At 39.0% G+C, this 12,968-nt stretch overlaps 1 protein-coding gene across 2 annotated transcripts in view; it reads right to left on the reverse strand.

The window, feature by feature from the left end:
- Nucleotides 1-286: 286 nt before the first annotated feature.
- Nucleotides 287-12,968, reverse strand: part of FUNDC1 (FUN14 domain containing 1) — an 83,607-nt gene continuing 70,925 nt past the window's right edge. Inside the window, exons 6-9 of one of the 2 annotated variants that reach the window (XR_003048153.1) lie at nucleotides 7,979-8,075; nucleotides 7,518-7,600; nucleotides 3,674-5,148; nucleotides 293-2,329 (exon numbers count right to left, since the gene is read on the reverse strand). The gene's annotated coding sequence lies outside the window, so the exon portion shown is untranslated. Of the gene's footprint in view, nucleotides 2,330-3,673; nucleotides 7,601-7,978; nucleotides 8,076-12,968 lie in introns of both variants that reach the window. The other variant, XR_003048152.1, reaches the window with a different exon arrangement.

Genomic DNA, 12,968 nt, shown 5'->3' on the forward strand with positions numbered 1-12,968 from the left:
CTCTGTGGAAATTTTGCTTCCTCTTCTCTTTTGTCTCTCTTTTTGTCTGTCTGTTAGGGCCCACCTGGATAATCCAGGATAGTGCCTCATTTTAAAATCCTTAGCTGAATTACATCTGCAAAAACTCTTTTTCCAAATACGGTCACATTCGCAGGTTCCAAGGATTAGGATGTGAACATATCTTTTGTGGGATAACTATTCAACCCACTACAAGTGGTTAGCCAATCCCTCAGTTCAGTGTTTCTCAAATTTCAGTAAAATACAGACCACTTCTAAAATAAAGACATTTTCATAGAAAACAGAACAAAACAAACAAATAATTCATAATAAATTTTTTGTATGTGGGATTTGACAAACTGATTTAAAATGTATATGGTGAGCAGAGTCAAAAATAGCCTTGAAGAAAAAAGACAATGTTGAGGGAATCCTGCTCTAAGCCTTATAAATTTACAGTAATTAAGGCACTATGATATTGGCTCAGAGATCAACAAATGAGCCAACAGAACACAATAATACAATTGATGACAGCCCAGCAAGACATCCAAACATACAGAGAAACTTGATATATGACAGAGGCATCATTGCAAATTATTTGTATGAAAAAAAGTGGATCTTTACCTCATACCATGAAAAAAAAAAGCACTTCCAGATTCATTCAGGATTTAAATATGAACAGCAAAACTTTGACATGTTTACAAAATACAAGAGAATATCTCATCTTAAAAATACAAATATCCATCATCAGCAAAAGGGTTAATTAGATACAAAAAAAATATTTGTGGACACTGTGAGGCATTTCCAAGATTTCCCTTCAAGGAAGGCTCGTAGCCCCATGAGCTGGGAGCACTGTCGGCCATCAACCTTTGGCTGTCAAACCCTTCAGGGACTATCTTAGTTGCAGAAAACTGCCTTGCCCAAGGTCACCTTTCTTACTGAGATGGCTATATCCAATGACTGATCAGCCTGACTCAGGACAACCATGAATGTTCTGAAGAGCTATTCTATTTTTATTGTATTTGCTCATGACACTGCAAGTCAGGAATTTGGTTTGGGCTTAGCTGGCCAGTTCTGCTCCACATAGCATTGGCTGGGGTCATTTACTCAGCTGCATTCAGTTGGTGACTAAGCTAGAGTAGAAGGTACCATAAGGCTTCATTCACATATCTGGCACCTAAATGCTCTTACAAGTGGCCTCTATCTCACCATATGGTTAAATTGGACTGCCTCACAACATGGTGTCTTCATAGCAATCAGATTTCTTACATGATAACTGGATTCTAAGAGGGAGCATTTCAAGTGGTGAAGACAGAATTTCTAACCTTGGAAGTCATCTAGCATCACTTTTCCTGTATTCTGTTAGTCAAAATAAGTCAGATAGCCAACCCACATCCAAGGGGAGGAGAAATAGACAAATCTTCTTGATGGATACAGGATGAGGTCACATTATAAAAAAGCCTGTGGGATGGGAAAGATTCTTGTGGCAATCTTTGGAACCACAATCTATCACAGCCATCTTGTACAGCCAAGTAGATTGTATGCTGTACAACTCCAGGAGTTACCATTTGTCTAGAACTTAAAGCAATAGCTCCCCCTAGAATTGTGTAGTACACAACTACCAAAATTGGTCCCCACACCCCTAGAATCTCATACACATAACGATGATCACAAAAAGCAAAAGCAAGTCACAGATGAATAGATACAATATTATGCTATTTACATTAAGTTTAAAATGTCAAACTGAATGATATGTTATTAGGGATACATAAAAAAATGTAGTAAGCCTATAAAGACAAGCAAGGAAATGATAAACACAAAATTTAGGAAAGGGCTAGAGGATGCAGTTGTTATGATCAAAGGAAAATACAGAAACTTGAGTAGTCTTGGCAATAGTCTATTGCTTTAGCTAGATGGTAGATACATGGGTGTTTGTTATCTATATAACATTCTTTTGTATGTACAAAATAATCCATACTCAATTAAGAAAGAAAACAAATAGCGAAATAGAAAAAGTAAGGAAAGATTAATTCAGGATAAGTGTAGCCTCTGGAATAATGAAAAGGAATATGGCAGGAGAAAGATATACAGGGTATCTAGTAGTATTTAATAAGTTAGCTTGGTGAGTACTTGTCACATTTTTCTTTATACATTATAAATTGATTACATACCTTCTTTTATTTGTGGCTGTCAGAAGATGTAGACCATAGAGTCAGAGGTGAACAGAATAGTGCCTTAACAAGAATTATTTCCATCCACGTGTACCCTGTGGTACTCAGAGTATATAATAGAAACAAAGTTTGAACTTCTCATTCTAGAAAGGCCATAGGTAAGCCTGTAAACAAAGAAGAAAGAAATATTCAGCTTCTTCTTCTGGGATATAAGATGATAGAGTTAAACTCAATCTAAACAAAGACACTAAATATAATAAAAGTTGAGGCGGGAAGGCATTAAAATTGTGAGATATGTACTTTAGTACTGAATATCATGTAAAGTGGTTGCAGATGTCATCATATTATACCTCTGTGGGAAAAAAAAAAATTGAGAGGGAAGAATGCACTATTCAAGGACCACTCACTGAGTTTGTATAATGGTTAAATATATAAGACCACTCAGGCAGGTGAAAGGGAGACCATTTCTTTCTTTAGAATCTTTCGTTGTAGTTGTAACAGCAATATTAAAAGAGTTTATTTTACTCTTTCGATTCCCAAATTTCCATCCTGCACTTTCAATAATCATTCAGAAGTGAAGATGACATAAATAATGCAATGTTCGTCACCCATTCTCTGTTTTTAGAAAACTGAGATGACTTTCTAAAGAGGTAATTTTTGAGAAAACTGGGTGCACATACATGGAACCGTTTAGGTCATGTATTGTGACAGTAAATAAGAAATTGAGTAAGCTATATTTCAACAAAGAAAACTCTGAGGAGGAAGACAAGGACTCTAAAAGACATTGTGTCAAGATGAAATCTCATGGCTCACTTCTTCACAAAATCCTTAGCTGTTTTCTGCAGACTAGTCCATGGATGTAGTGAAATATGTGAGTTACAGGCAGATATTTTTTTCCCATATTGATTCAAACATATAGGCAAAGGCAGGAAATGTTTCCAAAATTTTAAAGCAATCTTGAGTAAACAATGCCTGAGGTAGAGAGCAACTGTGGTCTGTCTTTCACTTTTCCCTTCTTCTAAAAACAGTTCTTCACATTTAAGGTAAACTGTTCTTCTCCCACTCTACCCAAGGGCTCCTACTAGGGAAACCAGCCATATTGTGACCATATGACCCCTATGACTTCATAGTCCTCATCCTCCTTTTTATTGGAGCTTGGGAAACAGAAGCAGTCCCTCTCAGACAGCAAACCTGTGGCTCAGTCTGGTCCAAGCCTCCATCATATCTCATCATATCTGCCTCTCTACAGTTTGTTCTCAACACACAAGCCAGAGCCTAATGCAAATCAGATAACATCTCTCCTCTTCACAAAATTGTCTAGTGGTTGCCCATCTCATACTCTAAGTCAAAGTCAAAGTCTTTACTTATGACACACAAAGCCCTGTGTAATCAGCCCCACAATCCCTTACCTCCCTGGCTTCACCTCTTGCTACCTTTCCCCTTGCACACTCCAATTCAGTCTCAGTGGCCTTACTGATGTTCTGCACACTTGCCAAGCTTCCACCTACCTCATATCCTTTACACTTGTTCTCTTCAAAACTGCAGTTAACTTCATGGCTCAGCTTCTCTCTTCATTCTGGTCTTTGCTCAAATTTCATCTCCCTAGAAAGGGCTTTACTGACTATTCTATTTAAAATTTAACACACACACACACACACACACACACACACACACACACACACACACACCACTCTCTATCTTCCTTCTATGCTTGATGTTTTTCTTCTATAGCACTTATCACTTTCTAACATACTATAAAATATTACTCTTTACTTTGGTTTACTGTCTAAATTTCCCCCCCTAGAATATAAACAGAGGGGTTTTTTTTCTTGTTTTTCTTCCCTTGCTATTCCCAGCATCTAGAACAATGGCTGGCATGTAATAGTTGCTCCATAGGTATGTGTGCCACGAATTGGATGAGTGAAATCTGGGAAGATGAAAGCTGGCAGCTGTTGTTATCCATGGTCCAGTCTTGTGGAAAAGCCAGCCTGCAAAAGAAAAGCTGATACAGAGAAACCAGCACTCTCCAACCTAGTGAGGGACTAGCCTCTGTCTCTATCATCCCAGAAGCCAGTTTTTTCTCTGCTTTTACCAGAGTTTTCTACATGAGCCATGTACTTTTTGCCTAAGATGGTTCCAGATGAGCTTCTATCATTTGCAACCATAAGAGTTCTAATATATGAGTGTTCTCTGCACAAACATATACAGAGCTAATTTTCCCTTTGACCAAGTGAAAGCCTCTCTGGGTGGTCTACATCCTCAGCTCATGCTCTGCTTCATTTTCCATCCTCAGCTTGTCCTGACTTGGCAATAGTACTGGATTCCACACTAGGAAGCTTTAGTTGCAACATTGTTTGCAGTCATTTGAAATCTCTGTTATCAACCTTGTGCAAAGCAGTATATAGAGACAAGGCAGGGTGTGCTGCCTCCCACCTCCTGCTCCTTCCTAAACAGCCCTTCAAATATCCAGCTCTATAGCCACCCAAACCCAAATACCTGACCTCTAGATGCTCACATATTTGCCTGTGTTGTCCTACCTCCACTGTCTACCACATCACCACTAAATTCTACCCTGTCAGGCAGAAATCAATAACAGAATGAGGAAACCAATTATATTGTGACACATCAAAAACAACTTTGTGACCCACCAAAGTGTCCTAACCTGCTGGTTGGAAAATAGCAGCTCAGAAAAGCATCATATATGCCATACATTTTGCAAAACAGCCACCTAGCCAAATTAAAAATGATTCAGAGGATTTAACAGACCTATTTATTATAAGTTTAAAAGTATGAATAAATACATACGATGTTATAATAGACTTATTTTGTAACTTCTTAGCCAATAGGACTATACACTCACATACTAGTGCTGTTAATGAGCCCCAAAACTCTTCCATCCAATTATTCATTTAACAAACATGAATCGAATCCCTGTATCTGAGTCAGACATTGCCTGGCGCTGGGCCATGAAGAGGCTTCCAGTCTGGAATGAAATACACAAGCAGAAATCCAATAGAGTGGTATTTTGTAAGCACCATGTAGAAACATCTTACCTTGTTTTGAGGAATCTAGAAAAAAACAGCTTAGAAGAGATAATGTTCTGAGATTAATATTAAAGGATGAGTGGAAGTTAGCCCAACAAAGGAGGGAAGGACATTCTAAGAGAAGAGGCATTATGAGCTGTGAATATAAAGATTCATCTCCCAGACCCCCTACATGGAAGGACATGGTACCTCAGCTGTAGAAGTACAGGAAGCAGACAGCCCTCAGCCCTTTCAGGGTCTGCCTCAGATGCAGAAAACCATCTCACCTCAAATCACACCATTCTGAGAACAACCCATATACAATAACTGATTGAGCATAGAGTATAAAGATCTGATCATTTTTGCCCAACTTGAGACAACTCCAAAGGGCCATCTAGCTCTAGAGCCCTCTGTAGGGTAGGCCAAAGCTGTCTTTGGGCCTGCATTCCAGCTCAGCTCCTCTCTCTGGCCATTCCTGTTTCCCTCTCCTCCTTCCCACAGGTGTTGATCTCAGGGGCTCTCCTTAATAAATATCTTGCACACTAAACCCAGTCTCAGCTTCTAAGGGGAACCCAATTTGTGACACAAGCCATCAATGTCTATTAAGAAAATTGGACTTAAAATTATTCTGGGGGTTTAAATAAATTTAACTTCCAACACCACAGCATTATTACCATCTGTGTTTCCTTTCAGGAACAACACTGTCAGACATAAGAGGGGCCTTTCACTTATCCCAGCAATCATACCTAAGAGTGGCTACATAGGAGAATTGTCTGACTCTGCCTTTCAGTTTTCTCTGAAGATGACCTGAGTGTGTCTGAGAAGATAGAAGTAGTCCTTCTACAGAATTTCACCCATGGCTCAGCCACACCCATCCAACCATTCATTTATTCACTCAAGAAACATATCCTGGACATATGCTAAGCACTGTGCTAACTTAGTCACTTCTTGCTCCAGATCTAACCTTTAAGATTATTTTAGAATTCTCAACTATGCTCATTAAAAAATCTGTTAAAAGAAACTTTAGTCAAAGAAATATCAGTGTATATGATTTGCCTTTAAATTTCTTAGCTATTATCTGAGTCCAGACTCTCTAAGGGTACCTTTGTTTGCTGTTTGACTTTTTATATGGTGCTTGTAGTGAGAGATAAGGCCAGCAAGAAGGTTGTCGGGACTCTCTGCAGCTACAGTTCCTATTGAAAACTTACAGACATTCTGAACTCCCTTATTTGTGTGATAAATTTATGAACTATGGGATACAACATGGAATTCTTAGTTCCAAAAACAAACTAGAAGATTTTGCCCAAAAGCAGCATTTAGTTCAACATTTGTTAAGCTGTTTGTGCTAAGCACTGTGTGAATACAAAGATAAGCAAGGCATATTCCAGCCCTTACCAAGCCCATAGGCAGATGAAACAAGTCCATGAAAGACTGGTATAATCAATAAAGATACAAGATATAATAAAGGAGAAAAGAAAGTGTGGGAGGATCTTGAACTTGAGCATCTCCTATGAGCCAAGCACTTTATCTGTGTTATATCATTTAATGTTCACAATAAGGTTATAAAATAGCCTTTCCCCCCTTATTTTATTAATGAGAAAAACTGAGGAGGCTGTGGTCACACAGCTAATAAATGGAAGAATCCCAGCATGCTTGACTCCAAAGCCCAAGCTCTTCCCTTACAAACTGTCACCATAACAGAAGTATGAAAAGAGTGTCACTAGTGGGGAGTTCAAAAGGAGAGCAAAGGCTCCTGCGTTGAGGAGTCAGGGAGAACTTTATGGAATAGGTGATGTTTCAGGGAGGCCATGAAGTATGGATAGGGTTTTAACTAGCAGAGGATTATAAGGAAGGTGTTCTGGGTGGAGAAAACAGTATGATCAAAGGTCCCGAAGTATGGGAAATGCCCAAAAACCTACAGGGTGTGTTTTATGGCAGGTTCCCCAGGAAGCAGACTCCAAAGTGGAGTTTAGCATTCAGAAATGTATTAGGAAGTGTCATTGGGATCAGCCCCGGTGGGGGAGTAAAAGAAGTAGGATTAGGCAGAGGAAGTTATTGGGCTACAATACATTCACAAAAAAAGGTCTTAGAAATCTCATGTGTTGTTCCAAAGCTGGGATGACTTTTTCAGAGGTGTCTTGCCTTGAGACAAGAGAGATAGGTCTTTAGAGCTCCCTCTTTTAACAAGTCATTGGATGTAGGCTGTCCCTGGGAAGAGAATATGAATCTTGGGTGAGGTGGCACTCTTCAACTAAGAAAAATTTCCAGAGAGAGACTTGTATGAAAGTTATCATCTGCCAATACTCTCAGCAACTGGGGGAGTGAGTACCTCAGTCCTGAAGGAGAAATTCTGCGTGGCTCGCCATGAAGTTCACTATAGAATGTGTGTCCTGGGCAGTAAGCAGGGATTATCTGGCGAAACACAAGAGTACAGGACTAATGAAAAGATGAAGTTGGAAAGTTGAGAGGAGGTGGACGTTTAAGGCCAGACTTTGTGTTTGATAAAAAAGGAAAAAGGGTCACTGAATTTTGTGTGAGGCAAGAAATGGCTAGAAGTTGCACGCATCATAAGTGCATGGGACAACTTAAGGTGGGAAGAACCTAGAGGAAGAACCAGTGGGCACTTCCACAGTCAGTCAAGATAGAAGGTGAAACGGGGAGACCTGAATAGGTGGCAGTGGTGGTGGGAAGGAGGGGATGGAAGCAGCAGAAGAATTGAGGGCACAGACATTGCATTCTAAACACTTTCTACAAAAGGCCCATAAGACTAAAAAAGAAACAATGCCTTACCATCGTTCAACCGTTCTGTGAACTATTATCCAGCTTTCCCATGTCAATTTCATGTGGCCAGGGATTTTTGCTGTTTTCCCAGCATCTAGAAGAAAGCCTGGCAAATAGCCAATGTTTGTATCAATCATATTTTTCAGTGATCATGCTGAGTTACAAAAATCCTAAGATATCAATGGCTTATAGCAACATTTATTTATTGCTCACTGTTCTATAGTCAACTGTAGCAACTCTGTTTGAGACTGTGGGTTGGGTTAAGGTCTGTTCCATGTGTCTTCCCATGCCAGGGACCAGGCTGAAGGACATGGGGACATACTATTCTTTTAGTGGAGGGCAAGAGCCCAAGAAGGCTAATGGAACTTGAAATGCCTCTCAAAGCTTCTGCTAAGATCTGACACACTTCCATTTCTACCACCCACCTTCCATTGGTCTAAACAAGTCATATAAGCAAATTCTGTATCAATGGGGCAGGGAAATATACTACTTCCCTGAACAGCTAGGGAAAGGAGAGTGAATACTTGCTAAACAATAATAAAATCCACAGTAGTGCTCATAGATATTTGTTAATATTGTATGAATTAATCTACATGTACTGATATGGAAAGATCCCTAATACATACATACCATTAAGTGAAAAAGGCAAGTTGCAAGGCAATACATACACTATGATCCAATTGTAAACACACATACCAAAAATAAAACCATACACTAATATATGCACAAACGCTTTCATAAATGCATGTAGAAGGAGATGTAAAGTAGAAACACTAGACAGTTAACAGTTTAACTTCTGGAAAGGGGAGTAATATTGGGTAGGAATAAAAGAGTACATTTGCTTTTATATCATTTTTAAAAATTTTGACAAGGCATTTGCACTTAATTAGTATAGTTTTTATTTTTTAATTTTTGTATGATTTTTAAAAAACATTGTTTGAAAAGTGAAAAAAAAAGAAAAAGGAAGGCAATGTCCATTGTGAAGCTCATCATACAGTCTGGATTAGAAAAATGTCAAATGAGCAATTTGGAGGAAGTTAATGTCATAGTAAGAGTGATAAATTAATAACAAAATGTGCCCCAACTCTTATAATTGTTCAGTTACTGCTCTGACATTTAAAAAACACTACAACCTTTGTGGTAAGTGCCTTTATCTGGCTTATGAAATGATTATGAAATTACTTTGACAGTATCTTGCACTTAGATTGTATAAAAGGGAACATTTACTTAACCCATGGCATGTACATAGCAAGTCTATTAATAGTTTAATATTCCTAATTCATCTAGGAATAGCAAGTCTTCTTAATGAAGAGAAATATCCTCTAAACAGCATTATTTATCTTGAAGATGCTCCCAAAAGTCATACTGTAAAGCAAACTAGACATTCGACCTTCTACCTCTTTCTCTAGAACCTCATGCCTTACCGGGGTAGTCATGAATATAAACTTTCTGAAAGGCTGAATCACTTTATCAGGTAAAGTGATTTACCTGATAAAATTATCCTAGAACATCTTACCCGGACTATGATGGCCACTTTGCATAGCTAACATCTCATCAACCACACAGAGTATCACAAAGTTTGGTGGCTGAGGTCTTGGAAAAAAGTAGGCAAGTCAATCAGTCCCCAAACTCTGACTGATTGCTCACACAATGCACCTAGGATCTTAGATGAGTAAATACATTTCAAAGAACAAACACCAATTCTATTCTTCCCTCAAGAGAAAACAATAAATAGGTCATTTTAAAATTTGGTTTGTTTAAGTCATCTTTAAGGTGGTTTTTTACTTGCCACTAATAATTTTTGTTCTGGATGTGATTTTCTAATTTGTAGGTTTAGGAATTAGAATGCATTAAATTATTTGAGATTGAGCTCACCAGTTGGACTAGCTCAAGTTAAGAGGAGTTCAGAGGAGGTTCACTTACAAACAAGACCATGAGTTTATTCATTTACACTACCCTACCAAATATCTCCCAGAACATGGATTTCATCTTTTATACGTACTCCTTTCCCAGAAAAGAAGGCTAAATTAAGTCCAAATGATTGGTTGACAAACATTGGATTCAAAAAGAGGAAATCGTATGATTTAAATAACGCTTATTGATCTGTGATACAAGAATAACTTTGCTGCTAATGAAAATATCTGCCTGGCTGATTTTATGCCTGGGTCAGTCCATCAGAGCAAGTCTCTTTCTTGGTGGTGCCAGGAAGGGAACCCTGAAAAACTATCCTCATTAACTCCTCATTAAGAGTTTAATTCCAAAAGGGAAAAAAATGGCATAGATGATAGAGCCTTTGTTCATCCCTCTTGCAACCAAATCAAAGTTGTGACAAAAACACGGAGCGAACGGCAAGCAAAGTCACCTGGAATCTAGATGAACAGAAGCATTACAACTAGGGAGAAAAATAATGAATCATCCTGCAACAGTAGAAGGTAGGAAGGGGCGAAGATGCGAGGCTGCCCGGTCCCGAGTGGCTCAGTGGGACAGAGACAGCAGCAGAGGCAGCCAGTGGCAGCAGAGGCAGCCGGCAACTGCAGACGCCTCTTAAAGGGGCTGTGTCTGCGAGCAGAGTTTTGTGGTGATGGACCTGCTCACTCTGAGTACCAATGCCAGGTTGGCTACACAGTGGGTACCAGGGACTTACAGGGGAACACTGAGTTGTTGGAGTGAAGAATAGAGGTGAGGCTCTCACCCAGGCAGAAGTGCCGGCGGTATCCATTGTTCCTCTGTTGAGCCCTCCCCCGTCCCAGTGTGCGGACTCAGCACCGCCATAGCTGAGATGTGACCAAAGTGGATAACAGAGATTACTTGTCCCAGAGGATTTCCTGAAACTCTGCCTCCCCCAACTCATGGCCCCACCCAAGCCACATCCAGGTGTGTCCTTGGCAGGTCCTGTGTGACTTGCTGAACAGTGCCAAGACCCACACTAGTGGCAGATGGCCACAGTTTCTGGCGTGGCCTCTTGAGGCAACTATAAGCACAGTATCTGGGGATTGCTTGCTGAATCTCAACAGGTGCCCCCAGAGGGGCACAGGCTGGGGCTAAACTTGGGCTGCAGCTGAACCCCTCTCAGGACTGTGCCACTGGACACCTAATACACAAATCCACGCTAAGACCGGGAGACTTAGGAGTTTTGCATAGTACATAAAAAAAAGACACAGAAAAGCAGCCAAAATGGGAAGACAAAGAAGCAGAAACCATATGAGAGAACAGAACAGATATCCAGGAATAATAGAGTCAAACAATCTAACAGATGCAGAGTTCAAAATACTGGTTATAAAGGTAATCATTTAACTTAGGGGAAGTGTAGATGAACTCAGTGAGAACTTTAACAAAGAGGTAAAAAACATAAAAATGGAAATGGAAATTATAAAAGGGAACCAGTCAGTAATGAAGAACACATTATCTGAGATGAAGAGTGTAGTAGAGGGAATCAACAGAGTGGATAAAGAAGAAGATCGAATCACTGATATAGAGAATGTGGAAGCCAAGGAAACTCAATCAGAATAGTAAGAAAAAAAGAAGCCAAGACTATAATAATACTTTAAGGAGCCTATGGACACAAGTAAATGTAAAAATATCCATGTCAAAGGAGTACATGAAGGAAAACAAGAAGTTAAAGACCCAAAAAAATGAACCCAAAGAGGCCCACACCAAGACACATAATTAAAATGCCAAACGTTAAATACAAAGAGAGAATCTTAAAAGCAGCAAGAGAAAAGCAATTAGTTACTTACAAGGGAGCTCCCATAAGACTATCAGCTGATTTCTCAACAGAAACTTTGCAGGCCAGAAGAGATTGCAGGAAATACAGTGATGAAAAGCAAAGACCTACAACCAATATTATTCTGCTCAGCAAAGCTACCAGTTAGAATCAAAAGACAAGGGCAAGGTTCCCAGACAAGAAAATGCTAAAGGAGTTCATCACTATCAAGCTAGTATTACAGGAATTTTTGGAGGGACTTTTTAAGAAGAAAAAAAAAACATGTATCAAAAACATGAATAAAGAATGGTAATAACTACATATCTGTCGACGAATACCTCAAATGAAAAAGAATTAAGTTCTCCAACCAAAAGATAGAGTGGCTGAATGGATAAGAAAACAAGACCCCTACATATGCTGCCTACAAGAGACTTACTTCAAATTAAAGATACACAAATACTAAAAGGAAGGGGATGGAGAAAGATATCGCCTTGATGGACCTAGAGGGTATTGCACTGAATGAAGTAAGTCAGATAGAGAAAGACAAATACCACAAGATTTCACTTATATGTGGAATCTAAAGAACAAAATAAACAATAACAAAAACAGAAATAAACTCATAGATATAGAGAATATTTTGAGAGATACTAGATGGGAGGAGATTTGGGGGGACGGCAAAAAAGGGCAAAGGGATTAAGAAGTACAAATGGATAGTTACAAAATAGACATGGAGTTATAAAGTGTAGCACAACGAAAATAGTTAATAATTTCATACACATGTAAGAGGGAAGAGGGGTTCTAGATTTAGTGGGGTGATCATTTTGTGAATTAATCACTATTTGATACAATTGAAACTAATATATTGTTGTATGCCAACTATAATTGAAAAAAAAATCTCATTGCATTGTGCAATGTAAATACAAGCAACTTATTGTCTATTATATTTCAATAAAGCCAGGGGTAAAAAAAGAAAAAAAAAGTTTAGTTCCAATGTCAGCTTGTGGCTATTAGAGGTGTCTCCAGTTGCCACTTGGTCTTGATTTCCAATTATATTAGTGAAGATGGACTCTTCCAATGAAAAGTATTAGAAAGTTAAAACTCAAACAAGTTTAAGCAAAAACTCTAAGTCATTTGTTCATCTCTGAACCAATTGTGGCCAAAGGGATAAAATGTGCTGATTGTCCAGGCCTGGGTTTCTCAACTATCCCTAGGATGAATTTTACCCCTAAAACATCACAAGGACTGAGGGAGGACAGAGTTTTCTACTGGAAAAGAAGAAAGATTGGAAGGTGGGCA

The sequence above is a fragment of the Pteropus alecto genome, unplaced genomic scaffold (assembly GCF_000325575.1).
Source record: "Pteropus alecto unplaced genomic scaffold, ASM32557v1 scaffold77, whole genome shotgun sequence".
Lineage (NCBI taxonomy): Eukaryota > Metazoa > Chordata > Mammalia > Chiroptera > Pteropodidae > Pteropus > Pteropus alecto.